The following is a 13,532-nucleotide window of genomic DNA, read 5'->3' as shown; positions in this document are numbered from 1 at the left end:
TTCAAAAGTGGGAATGGTCCTTCTTTGTCTGTATCACTCACTGCTACATTTTTGGTTGTGTTTTCCAAGATCAACGTAGGAGCTGCCCTGATCCTGCACAGAAGAGATGACAAAATAAGACTTTTTTTTTTTTCACACAGATGACCCCAGAAATGAAAACCAAAAGCCAAGATAAGCAAACAAGTTAAACCCTCAAATAAGCAAGCGACCAAAAGCAAAACCCTCAAATCAAAAGCAACCACAAATTCCCCAGTGTATATTCACAAAGACCAACCTAGTCCTCAAACACTAGACTGGAAAAAGATTGCATGCTCATTTGTCATTCAGGGATTTCTATTTGTTTTATGGATTTCTTGTCTGGCATATAAAGATATATATATATAAATATATATATATGAATATATATTTATATGAATATATATATTCATATATATAAATATATGAATATATATAAAGATATATATATAAATATATATGAATAAAAATATATATGAATATATATATAAAGATATATATATAAATATATATATATGAATATATATTTATATGAATATATATTTATATATATATTTCTGGCAAGAGTGGAACCACCACATGGAAATGTTTGGAGGTCAACACCATTATGGAATAATAAGGGAGCAGAAGAAATTCAGGATGGCCAGGGTATAGAGTATGCTTCGATTGAGCATCAGATCATAGTTCAGAATGGTGTCTCCCAATCTTTAGTGAGTGTGTATGTGTGGAGGTGTGGGGTAGGGTGTAGGCAAGAGCTCTTGAAAAGTATAGATTGCTGAGTTCCAACCAGAGAAGGTGCCGGACCCTTTTCCCCACCTCCCATAGCCCAGCACACAAGACCCAAAGCTGCTAGTTGGAGATCATTCCGAAGACCCATGAGAACACACCTCCGAGGCAGAACCTTGCATGAATCCCCACTCAGAGCAGATAAAGTAGACCTGACATTGGCCCAGACAGTGTCCAGGGATCATGGCAAACCTTGAGGGGCAGTTCTTTGTAACCTCATAATCCCAGGAGGGTCTCCTTCAACCCTAGAGGCCAACTTTAATTCTCAGACGTCTCCTAGCACAGACCGAGAGGTTCATTCTGCCCTCCGTACAAACAGCTTCCATTTACTCAGCCCACATTGGGTCCTTGCCTAACCTTGTGGCATGGGAGGGACGTAGTCATGTTGAAGACCTTGTTTCACCAGTGGAGGCTCCCAAACAGTATTTTGTTACTTTTCCAATTTAAATGAAATTAACTCCAATCCTCATGGCTCCAGTTTTAAGAATGCCCTTCTTTGCTTTCCAGGGACCTTCCTCCCAGGAATGCAGGGTCCATGTGTAGGCCAAGGGATCAGTCCTGTGATTGTCTCCTTCCTATATTTTATATCAGTTATCTGGACATGACCAGAATTGCACATGGTATCTAAAGCATCACCATTGCCGTCGTTGTGGTCATCATCATCATCATTATTATCATCACCGTCACATCTTGAGAACTGTTTAATGTACACAACTGCACGTATCCCCGGAACAATCCTGAGGGATCTGTGGTGTGGGATGATTGCCTCCATTTTACAGGTGCAGAAACTGAGATTTAGAGGTTATAGCTTGGTCAGGATGACACAGAAAGTGCGATCTCTTGCACACAACGAAGCTAGCTGCCCCTGGCAAAGAGCTGTCAAGAACAAGAGCTGAGAATGTTTTGGGGTGAGGACACCAAGCTGGCAGGCTCTCTCTGCTGCAGAGCAGTGCCTTGCAGAGAAGGATATACCAACTACCAGATCTGTTCCAGATGAGCTAGCTGCCCTTAATTTCTCTGGGTCAGGGAGAAGGACCCATCCAAGGGGGTGGGCACAGGCTGCAGAGCTGGGAAGACAGAAGTCTCTTTGCCATCTTCAGGGCTCAGTCTAGAAATTCTGGGTGGTCAAGGAAGAAGGAAGCAGGTTTGACTCAGACTGGGGAGATGCTGAGGGCGGAGCTGAGGGCTACTTATGTGGGATCTCTTCCCTAGGATCCTGACAATGCCCTTGAATTATTCTTCCCCAAGACCTGGGTCGGGAAACTTGCTAAGCATTCTGAAAGCACTGATAGCTCAGTGTGGCCCTCAAGAGAGGTTTGCAGACCTGTCGTGGGAGGGCCTGCAAACGGGTGGGGGATGAAGTGTCCTCACTGCTCGGGGCCGCAGGGCTTTGGGTATGAGGAGCCAAGATGGGCTTCCCTTTGTGTGTCCTACTATGGTGCTGGGCATCCTGGTATATATTAAAAAAATGGAGATGAGCACCTTTCCTGCCCTTGGGGAGAGGATGTGTGTGGGAGAGTGTGTGAGCATTTCACCTCCGGTGAGAGGTCACATAATGCACTCATCAGAGGAGCCCGTGAGGCACCAGCCCAGGAATCACCCAGGTGAGGGTCTGAGGACCAAATGGGGCACAGAGTGGGGGTTGGATGGAGGAAGGAGGCCTCTTTAGACTGGGATGGGCAGCCTGGCTCTGGGCTGGGGTGAGGCAGGACGTGGGGTGGAGGTGCTGGTGGGACCACGCTGGGGAGCTGGGGACCAGGAGCCAAGGCAGGAGCCGACGTCGAGTGACACAGCTGTTGAGAAGCCAGCAAGAGGTTTAATCTCTTTCAGTCTCACTCCCTTCATCTAAAAATGGGGCTCATAACATGTCCCTTCACACACAGCGGTCGCAGGCAGGGTGGGAGTTGTTTTCTTAGTTGAATTAGTTCTGGTCTTGGTTTTAGTCTCTTCCAGTGTGAATTTCCAAATGAGGGCCTGGGGGTGCGCAGTAAATATTTGTTAAGCTCTTGAAGAGGGGAGCAGGGGCTCTTGTGGCCTGCAGGACAGGCTGGTTATAGGGATCGAGGAGCCCTGCAGGCTCGTCTAGATGTGAAGTGACAGCCAGAGTGGATGGGGGTCAGTCAGAGGAGGAGAAGGTGGGCTGAACAGAAGTAGTGGGAGGGGAGTGGGAGGGGGAGAGGCCATTCTGGGCTCTGTTCTCATTATGCCAGAGGTTCCAGGGTGACTTTGGGTGAGTTCCTGAGTCAGTTTCCTTGACTAGAAAAGGCTCTTCCAACTCTGATATGTGCATTTGGTGTTCAACTACCATTGACCCAGCCTGCTCCCTGCCAGGCCCTGTCACCCAGGCCACCACGTTGTGAGATAACTGCCCATTTTACAGATATGGAAACCAAGACCAGGGTGCAAGCCTGGCAGTCCACAAATGCAGTGCTGTGTCCTGCTCTATCATTTTTGGTGGTACTCCATGGTCATAACCCCACAACCAAGGGATGTCGCCGTGCCAGGTTACAACAGGAACCTCAGGGGCGACCACAGAGCCATGGTCCCAGTGCTAACTAGCTCCCAGCTTCTTGTTAACCATTAGCCTGGTGCCAAGAAGTCCATGTTAGCATGTTTACGAGAGGTGGAGTGCAGAGCACTCCTAGGGGCCTGTGAGCCATGAGTCTTTCTGCATCAGAGGACAGTGGGCCAGGTGATCATTTCTGTCTCCTGCTCATTTCAGGATGTACTTGGTCCTGGAGAACTAAGATGAAGCTGGAAGTCAGGCCATTTGTCCCACAACAAAAGTCTCACATTTTTTCCCTCTCTTCCCCTTGGAATTCTTTCATCTTGGCTCAGAGGGATGTCTTTGGAAGGTGGGAGCTCAGACTCCCATCTCCTAGGGCTCCTTCTGTTGAGCTTTTAGGAAAATCCATTCCCATCGCTTTTTGACCTTCAGCTGTCCTCAGAATCCCAGACCCAGTTTCCAGCCTGGCCATGACACAGCCAACTAATATCCAAAAGGAACAATTGGTAGGGAAAAAATTTCTTGGTGCTTTAATTAAAAATCCATGTTTGGCATGTGTTCAGAGGCATATTTTTGCATCTTAAAATGTTCCTTTTTCCCTTTGTAGTTGGGCTTTGCTTATAAATAGAGCTGGCTCGGAGTCACATTAATTTAATTTTATCTGTGATCCAGATCAGCCTAGAATGCTATTAATTTGGAGTTGACTGCCAGCAGAAAACAGCATTCACTAATATCCACTTTTTAGCTAGGTAATCGTGTAGTAATTAGGATGCGTGTTGTACATAATCTTGATTTAAATAATCCTCGGTTAGTTTTTTGTCTACACAGATAAAAAAGCTATTTTGTCAGTATTTTGGAAGTAGGAAATCATCTTGATTATTTTAATCAAAATCAGCATTTGTGAATTGTGGCATTCTTTTAGGAACAATTAGTGTACAAGGCAGAGATTTGTCTCTCTGCCCTGTGTTGTAGATCTGTCTTGAATGCATTAAGATAGAGCAGAAGTGGCAGTCTTGAGGCCCCAAACACACACATCCTGGCCTCATCTCTAGGTCTTGGTGGCCTGAGGGTGAGCTTCGGAGGCAATCCCATGTGATCTCAAACTCCAGCTCTGTCACTCAGGAATGGGACCTTGGCAAGTACTTCTGTTTCCTCCTTTATCAATGGGGAGACTGATACCTGCCTTGGGATTAGTTATGGCATGTTGAGTTCCCTCCGTCCAGTGTCATTTCTTTATGCTTTATACGTTCTCTGTTGCATCTACTCAGCTCAAAAGCAGCCACAGACAATACGGAGATGAATGGGCATAGGTTCAGTCCACATGTCAGTTTGCCAAGCTCTGGCCTCCAGCAAGGCTTGGAATCAAATGGACACCATTCAGAATCCGGTCTGACACTCAGCTATCACGTGTGACCTGTGACAAAGTATGTAATATGTCCTTTTTTCCACATGAACCACGAGGTTAGAACAAGGATGAGATGAAGTACAGAGGAAAAGCTGTTAGCACAGAGCCTGGCACATAGCTCAATAAGTAGCCACTAATATTCTTACCATGATGGCCTGTGTCTCTTGAGCTTCACCCATGTCTTTCCTTTGATGTATAGAAGGTGACACAGGGGAAGTCACAGAGCTCTGGAAGCTCTATGGCTGGAGAGGTTGGTGCGGGAGTGTGGAACGCTGGGGACCACTCCCATGACCATCGCTCAGCTTGGCAGAGTTGGTGATCACTTGTAACATGTGTCCTTTGCAGTCTATTTGTTGCCACCATGTTTGTCACATTTTGGTGCTGGTGATCTTAAAACAGCCCCAGATGCAGTGAAGTGCTGTGTGGTGTCCCTAAGCATAACAAGGTTGTAATGTGCCTTGTGCTAGGTAAGTTTCATTCAGGCACAAGTTACAGGGCTGTTGGCTTGGCCGTGAGTTTAAAGTTAATGAATAAACAACACATATTAAGTAATATGTCTTTAAACAGAAATACACATAAAACAAAATATGTATTTACTGATTTTTGAAAACATGCCCAGAGGCTCCTAGGGACCTAACTCTGTATTTCCCATAGGAGCAGGGGTTTAATATTTGCTAATTCAGTGTTTGTGGCGACTTTATCGACTATGAATACTACAGATAATGAGTATCTACTGGATTAGGTCATTGTATACCTTAGCAAGAATGATTCCAGTTGTATAATAAGAGTAGGAACCAGATGATGGTGTTTGGGGGATTGTATGGGAGGAGTAGAAATGTAGAGAGCAAGTGTAGACATGTCCTTTGCAAAGTTAAAGTGAGAAGGGCAAGAGGAGAGAGATTGTTTTACACATGGTACATGATCTGGAAATGATTGTCCATTGAATTGAGAGAGAAACCTGAAATTTAAGTTCCTTAATGGATCCTTTTGTTTTACATTAGCCGGACTCTTCCTGTCACTTTGGAGAATCTTTAAACTTAATTAAATCATTTAGTTTCTATCAAGAATTACCCTGAAGTGCATTACATGGAGTTGCCTTATTATGAGATGATATCTGGAGCTAGAACTTTGTGGCTCTCCATTTGAGACTTTTATTTGAATATCGTGTTTTTAAAACCTGTTCGGTTAGAGTTGCCAGATAAAACATCAGATGCCCAGTTAAATTCAAATTTCAGATAAACAACAAATATTTCCTTAGTGTAAGTATGGTCCATGTGTGACTTGCAGCATCTGGCAACTCTGTATAATGCCTTCATAAATTTGGCCTCTTTGCTTGGATTGGTGTCACTCTGGTGTCTGTGGAACTCCTGTTTCAGGGGAGTAGAGGGATTTGGGATTTCACCTGCCCCTCTCCCTCAATAAATTCCAACCTGACACATAGTCCACCTTTTAAGTTAGACCATTGCAAATATATTAAAAATCCAGCTTGCCAAGCATAGATGATAAACTGACATTCAGAAAGAAACCTGATTTCGGGATCCCTGGGTGGCGCAGCGGTTTGGCGCCTGCCTTTGGCCCAGGGCGCGATCCCGGAGACCCGGGATCGAATCCCACATCGGGTTCCGGTGCATGGAGCCTGCTTCTCCCTCTGCCTGTGTCTCTGCCTCTCTCTCTCTCTGTGACTATCATAAATAAATAAAAATTAAAAAAATTGTTTAAAAAAAAAAAAAAAAAAAAGAAAGAAACCTGATTTCATTGTCATTTCCATGGCATTTATTCCTGGTAGCACACAAAGGAATGAGGCACAATTGATTATGGTTCTGGAAACCTGCAGATCATCTCGCCTTTGCTCCTGGCCTACTGTGTGACCTTGGGTAGGTCACTTCATTCTTCTGAGTCCTGGTCTCTGGAAGTCAAGACATTAAGTGGGGGTGGTTCCTAAGGCCCATTGCAGCCCCAAAGCCCAATGAAGCCTTGAAAAATAGGCAGATAGGATGGTCTTAATTTAAAAACTAGAATTTTCCCATCTGGAAGGGAACTGACTTGATCATGATTAAAAAAAAAAAAAAAAGATGCATTTTATTTGTTTCCTAAATGCTTAAAAACATGATTGACTGTACGAAAGAAAAATCCCGAAACCCTTAAGGAAACATTACATTTTATGGTGTATCCTCTTTTCCATTGAGGAAACATTTGCAATCTGTTTGGGGTAGAGTAGTGTCTGAATCATTACCGCGACTCTGCACCAAAATCAAGAATTTTCTCCTGCTGGAGAGTGCCAGAAACAGATGCTGCTGCTTCTGGGGAGCTATGCAAATGGGTCCTGGCTCACAAACCTGTAGAGGCCAGCAAGGCTGAGGCCAGGGGCCACACACAGGAGTAAGATGCATGGATGGTGACAGCAAAAACTTTCTGGTGCCCAGTGCTTCCTTTGTCTCCAGGCACTTGACACACTTTGTCTCTGATTCTGACTCTGGTGGCCAGCACACGATAATCCACATGGCAGTGGCCTCATTTATTTCTCTCTTCTTGTCCGGAAGAGAGTTGGATTGGGGGACCAGGTTGGGGGAAGAATGCTTCATCTACTGAGGCTGGAGAAGAGAGATAAAATGCCTATTATCCTTATTTTAGGGATGACAAGGGTGAGGCTGGGAGAGGTTCCGAGGCTTTCTAGGTCTCCTGCATGCTTGCAGCATAGCTGGTGAGACCCAAGACTCTGGCTTCTGAAATGGGTTCCAAATGTGTCTCTAGCCTAGACGCAAGAAGGGAAGAATTCCAAAGATCTTTCTGATGTTGACACTTTGGTTCCCAGGAGCATAGAGATGAAGAGCTGTGAAGTCAAGAGCCTTTGCTTTGATTACGAGCTCCAGGAGGTGAAAGCCAATCTGTATTTCACACATAGATTGAATTTCTGGAAGCAGGCCCAGCAAACACTTCCATGCAGTGGACTCCCTGATTTAAGGTAGGAGGCTGTAATTAAATATAACCATCCTTGAGAATCACAACAGAAATACCACATGCTAGTGAGTCTTTCCTGCTGTGCCTATCTCAGATCTTTAACTATAATGTGTGAGACATTTGCATGTATTTGCATGCATGCTTGATGTTTTGAAATGGTGCATCGCTTCAGGGATGGATTGTTTTGGTCCTGAGGACTTTAGTGGTACAAATGAAGCCAAGTTTTCCATTTGGAGGAGGCAATAAAACCCAAGAATAGAGATCCTGGGACCAGAATCTTAAGTTCAGATGGCACCTTAGATCCTTAGCCTCTCCTGGTGGGAAGCACCACCTTCTACTTGTAGGCAGGGCCTTTGCACCACTTGATCCCCTTGCTTGGGCTGTTTTCACCAGATTTGCTCCCAGGTTCATGAAGACATTTAGGGCTTGAGGAAGCGAAGAACCTGGCCTGAAGTGGGTGTGATCTCCAACTTGAGACACATTATCTCAATTTCCCCTTTTTTTCCTTAAGAGGGAGTGGACCGGGATAATCAGGGAAGATAAGACTGATTTATTTCTGCAGCTGTGGAAAGCCAGGATCCAGAGAATGGATGATGAAGGAGGTAGGACTTGCCCAGAATGAGCTCCCAGCTGAGGAGGGATAAGAGGCAGGTGTCTCCCTAGGGAATAAAAAGGGGGGATCAAAGTTTGGCAAGAGAGTACTGAGTTTGAAATTCCCGCCCGCCCCCCGCCCCCGAATATAATTGTGCAATTGTGAGAGTATAATTCCTCACTCTGAACTGTGAGAATTAGGCTGGATTCCTCTAATCAGGTATAAAGACTTGATTCAGTCAAAAGACTCGATTGTTGTGTAAACCTGCAAACCCGAAGTGTCAAATGGGTTTATATAAATGATCAAATTTATTCCAAAGCAATTATGCCTGATATAGTGGGGAATAGGAGACTGCTAAGGACTTCACAGGGAGCATCTCATTTCACTTTTACCACACTTTTGTGAGGCCCAGACTTACACTCATTTTCCAAGTGAGGAAATTAAGACTCAGAGGCTCAAGTAACTTGCCTGAGGTCACACAGCTAAGTAAGTAATCAGTTTTGTTTGGTCTCAAAACTCAAGGCCTTTACCATTGTAATAAACCATCTGAAAAAGGAGAGACAAAAGGAGCTTGATTTGACAAAATATGTAGGACTCCGCCTAGGCAGACTTTGTAAGAATTACCATGATAACTAAGGGTGAAGATTTTACGTTTGACTTCTAATTTTTAAATTTTATTTAAAAAAAAATAGTGCATCATGCCAAAGTGGGAAGGTTTCATCCATGTAGTGAATTCTCCAAATTATCATCTAGAGGTGGAATAGACCTGGGGAAATCATTTCATCCCACTAGGACTCCCCTTTCTATGGAGTATTTAAGGGGTATAGAACTCCAGGACTTTGAGAGTCCTCTTGTCCTGTGGATCTATTTCCAGCCCTTGAACAGCAAATTTTTCCTGGGAGGATAGCTATCCTTTCATTTTGCCTCTAGACAAAACTCCATAAGTGTAGGGTGTTCTTGAGCCTTGCTAGCGATGAATCTATAGTTGCCCCTAACCCACTGAGAACCCCAAGAGTCTAGCCCCTCTGGGACCCCAGAGGTGGGACTGGCTCAAGGACCCAGGAGGCCAACCCTAAAGTCACTCAGGAAAGTGTGGGCCGAACTGGCTCTTATGCCCAGGCTCTTGACCCTAGGTTTGTGGGGTTTTTGCAACAATTCACAAACACTAACTGGCACATGAGAAGAGGAAGCTGCCATTCCTGAGGTCCTACAGAATTGAGAGCTCATTATAAGGCACAGCGAGAATTATTTATGGCCTTGTCTTACTGAATCACTCTTGTGAAGTTGGAAGAATCAAGCACATCTTCCTACTGTCGAATCCTGAAAACCTTGACAATGGTTATCAGAGGCTTCTAGGCTTTCCTTTTTCAAGGTTAAGTTTCTTTATTTTAGGTGGGATGATGGGAGAGACAGGAGCATCCAGGAAGAAATGAAGGGGATGGTGGAGGGTCTGGAAGGCCAGATAACAAGTCAAAACAGACTGGGGGGGGGGGGGGTTGGGCACAGTCATTCTCTGCAAGTACACAAAGGGATGCTGCTCCCAGGGAGGAACTGGTTAATTTCCTAATAACCATTAAAAAAGGCTGAACTAAAACTAATGAGTAGACCAGATGAGCCTTGAGCTACCTCTCAAGTCAGAAGTCCTATGACTTGCCATGTACAAATCCCCCTTCCTATTCTTTAATTACTCTGATCATTGTCTGCAGACTCTCTCCCTCCTGCCACATAGGGACCAAAATGGATCCCCATACTCTAATGTCTGATTAAAAAAAAAAAATAGCCAGAGATACCATTATAACTGGCACAGGAGCTACAAGACAGCACAATTCAGCTCCTTCATTTCCCTAATAATGAATAAAATCACACCAGCAATTTCCCCTTGAATACATTTGTCAATCAAAGACCCAACACTTAGAGAGCTCCCCCCCAGAGTGTCCTCCAGGTACTATCTGTAAGCGAGAGGAGGCACACTTCTCAGCATCGTTATAACTGGAGCAAATAGGCTGAGGGCTTGTTTAATTTTTTAAAAGAGGGTTCTCCAGCTTTTGGCTGGTCTAATGAAAACTGGTCTGTGTCTACTTTGACTGAATCCTTTGCACAATGACACTGCCCTGTTCTATAATTTCTGCTAATTGCCACTTGAACAAAAGCCACATTGTATAGCTTCTGGACTGCTCTGTAGTCTCAGAGTAGAACCGGCCAGAATGTCTAAAGCAGTCTCATCGTGAAAGCTTCTTCCCCAGGACTGACTGTATTTATCTATATTGTGGTGGCTGAAAGCCGATTTTCAAACTGAGTCTGAGTATGTTCCATAGAAGAAAAATTTAAGCAGAGACCCTGAGTTGGAAATTCAAATATTTCCATGCTGATGACACCACCTTTTAATATTTTGGTAGAGTAGGAATAATTGTAACTTAATAAGTGAAGTCTTCAAGAATTAATTTCTTTCTTTCTTTCTTTCTTTCTTTCTTTCTTTCTTTCTTTCTTTCCTTCCTTCCTTCCTTCCTTCCTTCCTTCCTTCCTTCCTTCTTTCTTTCTTTCTTTCTTTCTTTCTTTCTTTCTTTCTTTCTTTCTTTCTTTCTTTCTTTCTTTCTTTCTTTCTTTCTTTCTTTCTTTCTTTCTTTCTTCTTTCTTTCTTTTCTTCTTCTTTCTTTTCTTTTCTAACATAGGCTCTATACTCAATGCGGAACCCAAATGTGGGGCTTGAACTCACTGCTCTGAGATTAAGATCCAAGCTGGGGTCACGAGTCTGATGCTTAACCCATTGAGCCATGAAGGCACCCCAAGAATGTCTATTTTGAAATGAGCTCATTTGCTTTAGAAATTTAAGAGATTTCATTGGAGTTTGTAGTGTTCAGAGGTCATAGTGAGTAAAATGGTGAAGTTAGAGGGTTCTGGCATGAATTTTCTCTGTGACTTTGGGTTCTCACTGCCTTCATGAATGTTTTCTGGCTGTGAAGGGCCCTGTAATGAGCTTAGATGATTAGCCATGACCAGAGAACCTTTCGTGCATGGGGTCTTGAAAACAGAGGCATGAAATTGTAGGGTTGGGATAGAGGTCATTACGGTCCAGCCACTCAACCATCCATTTTAAAAACCTAATTTCAGTATCCTCAGACTCACTCAGAGATTGGCCACCTTTGAGGACCTGATAAAAACTATGAAAACTATTCCCAGTTTTCGGTATTTCACAGACACGTTAAAAAGTACCTTAGCTCCTCTATCACTCAATTTAAGAAAATCTAGCCTGGATAAATGTGGTTGATCTTCTGGTGACTGGGCTGGGTGAACTGCTATAGACTTTGTATTTCACAAAGCAATAACTGTAAAAAAAGAGAGAGAGAGAAGTTTTGAGATAGAGTTGCCAGTTTTTAATTTTGCAGGGTAAAGACATAAAAACAAGATCATCAACTCACCACTATTCCATAAAAGAAAAAAAAAAATAAAGTAGTAAAGATACAATCTTGGCATCAAGGAGGATCCTTTAATTGAATAAATCTTTCTTTATTAGGAAAAGATTAAAATTTTCTATTTTAAAAAATTCACTCCAAATTTATCAAGCAATAGTCCTGGTGTTTGGCTACCATAGCTGTACGGATTTTGGCCATTTCTTTCTTTGGAAAACAGTATAGAAGCTACACAGGAGAGTTTTTGTTCAAGGAGCAACTGGCAGGCACAGTGGAACAGGGCAGGGGCACCATGTGAAGGATTTAACCAAAGCAGATTCAAATCCCTTGTGCAGCATCTTTACCCACCCTTTTCTTGGTGGCTGTGTACCTTTCCCTCACCACAGGCAGTGGAGGGAAATTTACTGTGTCCAAGACTGAATTTTGAGGTTGCTGTAGAATAATGGTGAGCTGAAACCCAACACCCACCCATTGTCCCTTGTTCTACCCTGGGCCATAGGAAACACATTTCATTCCTTTCCCTGTGACAGCCCTTCACAGACCTAAAGACAGCCAGTCTGTCCTTCCTTCCCTGAAGACAGCCAGTGTGTCTTTCCTCCCCACTCTTTTGCCCTTCACCATGGGAAACATTTCTAATCCTACCATAATTTCAAGGCAATTAATCATCCTGATGGTGGTACCCTGGCATTCAGTTCGATCTGTCTTAAAATGTATTGTACAGAACTGAACTCCGGACCTTGGAGAGACTCAGCTGTCTTAGAGGAGAGGAGAATTATTGCCTCCCCCTTTTGTTGGAATGTTGTTTTGTTTGCTTGTTTTTAAGTAAAAAAAGTCTTATTTTTCTGATTTTTAAACTCAAATTGAACTTGTGACTAAAGCCAGTAAAGTTTTTATTCTTACATGGCCCTTCTGTTGGTTGTCTCGTTTCACAAATGTGCTCATTTCATCTTTTTTCCCCCAATCCTGTTTCTGCCCTTACCACTCTCAATTATTGTCCAAATTGATCCCTTATGAGATAGGCATTACCCTCATTCAAAACCAGACAAAAACAGTACAGAAAACAAACCAAAACTATGTTCAATACATTTCATGAATATAAATGCAAAAATGCTTACAAAAGATTAGCAAACTGAATTTAGCCATACAAAAAAGGCTAATACATCATGATCAAATGGGGTTCATACCAGGAATATAAGGCTAAGTTTAAAATTAAGAATCAACCAACATATGTGGTATAGGCAGGGTCCTGCATTGGTCTTCTGGAGGAAGGTCTCACCAAATGAAATCTTACCATTTACAACGATGTGGATGGAGCTAGAGAGAATGTCAGTCAGAGAAAGACAAATACCATATAGTTTCATGCATATCTGGAATTTAAGAAACAAACAAATCAACATAGTGGGGAAAAGAGAGACAAACCAAAAAGCAGATTCCTAACTGTAGAGAGCAAACTAATGATTACTGGAGGGAGGTGGGTGGGGAGATGGCTTAAATAGGTGATGGGTATTAAGGAGGGCATTTGTGGTGAGCACTGGTATTGTATGTAAGTGATGAATCACTAAATTCTACACCTGAAATGAATATTCAACTGGAATTTATTTATTTGTTTTAAAGATTTTTTTTTTATTTACTCAAGAGAGACACACAGAGAGACAGAGACATAGGCAGAGGGAGAAGCAGGCTCCCTATAGGGAGCCTGTTATGGGACTAGATCCTTGGACCCAGGATTACATCCTGAGCTTAAGGCAGATGCTCATCTCCTGAGCCACCTAGGCATCCTTTAACCTGAATTTAAATAAAAACTTGGAAAAAAATAAAAAATAAAAATCAACCACAGTAAGTCACCATTTGGCAGCATAAAGT

The 13,532-nt window shown here is 43.2% G+C and overlaps 1 long non-coding RNA gene across 3 annotated transcripts in view; it reads left to right on the top strand.

The window, feature by feature from the left end:
- The window catches only part of LOC140620526 (uncharacterized), an 88,222-nt gene that overhangs the window by 56,686 nt on the left and 18,004 nt on the right, over nucleotides 1-13,532 (top strand). For all 3 annotated transcript variants that reach the window (XR_012020285.1, XR_012020286.1, XR_012020284.1), the window contains exon 3: nucleotides 7,525-7,674. This is a non-coding gene — a long non-coding RNA (uncharacterized lncRNA). The remainder of the gene's footprint in view (nucleotides 1-7,524; nucleotides 7,675-13,532) is intronic.

Source organism: Canis lupus, chromosome 29 (assembly GCF_048164855.1).
Source record: "Canis lupus baileyi chromosome 29, mCanLup2.hap1, whole genome shotgun sequence".
Lineage (NCBI taxonomy): Eukaryota > Metazoa > Chordata > Mammalia > Carnivora > Canidae > Canis > Canis lupus.
Note: the sequence above shows the minus strand (reverse complement) of the source record. Positions and strands in the feature narration are given on the sequence as shown.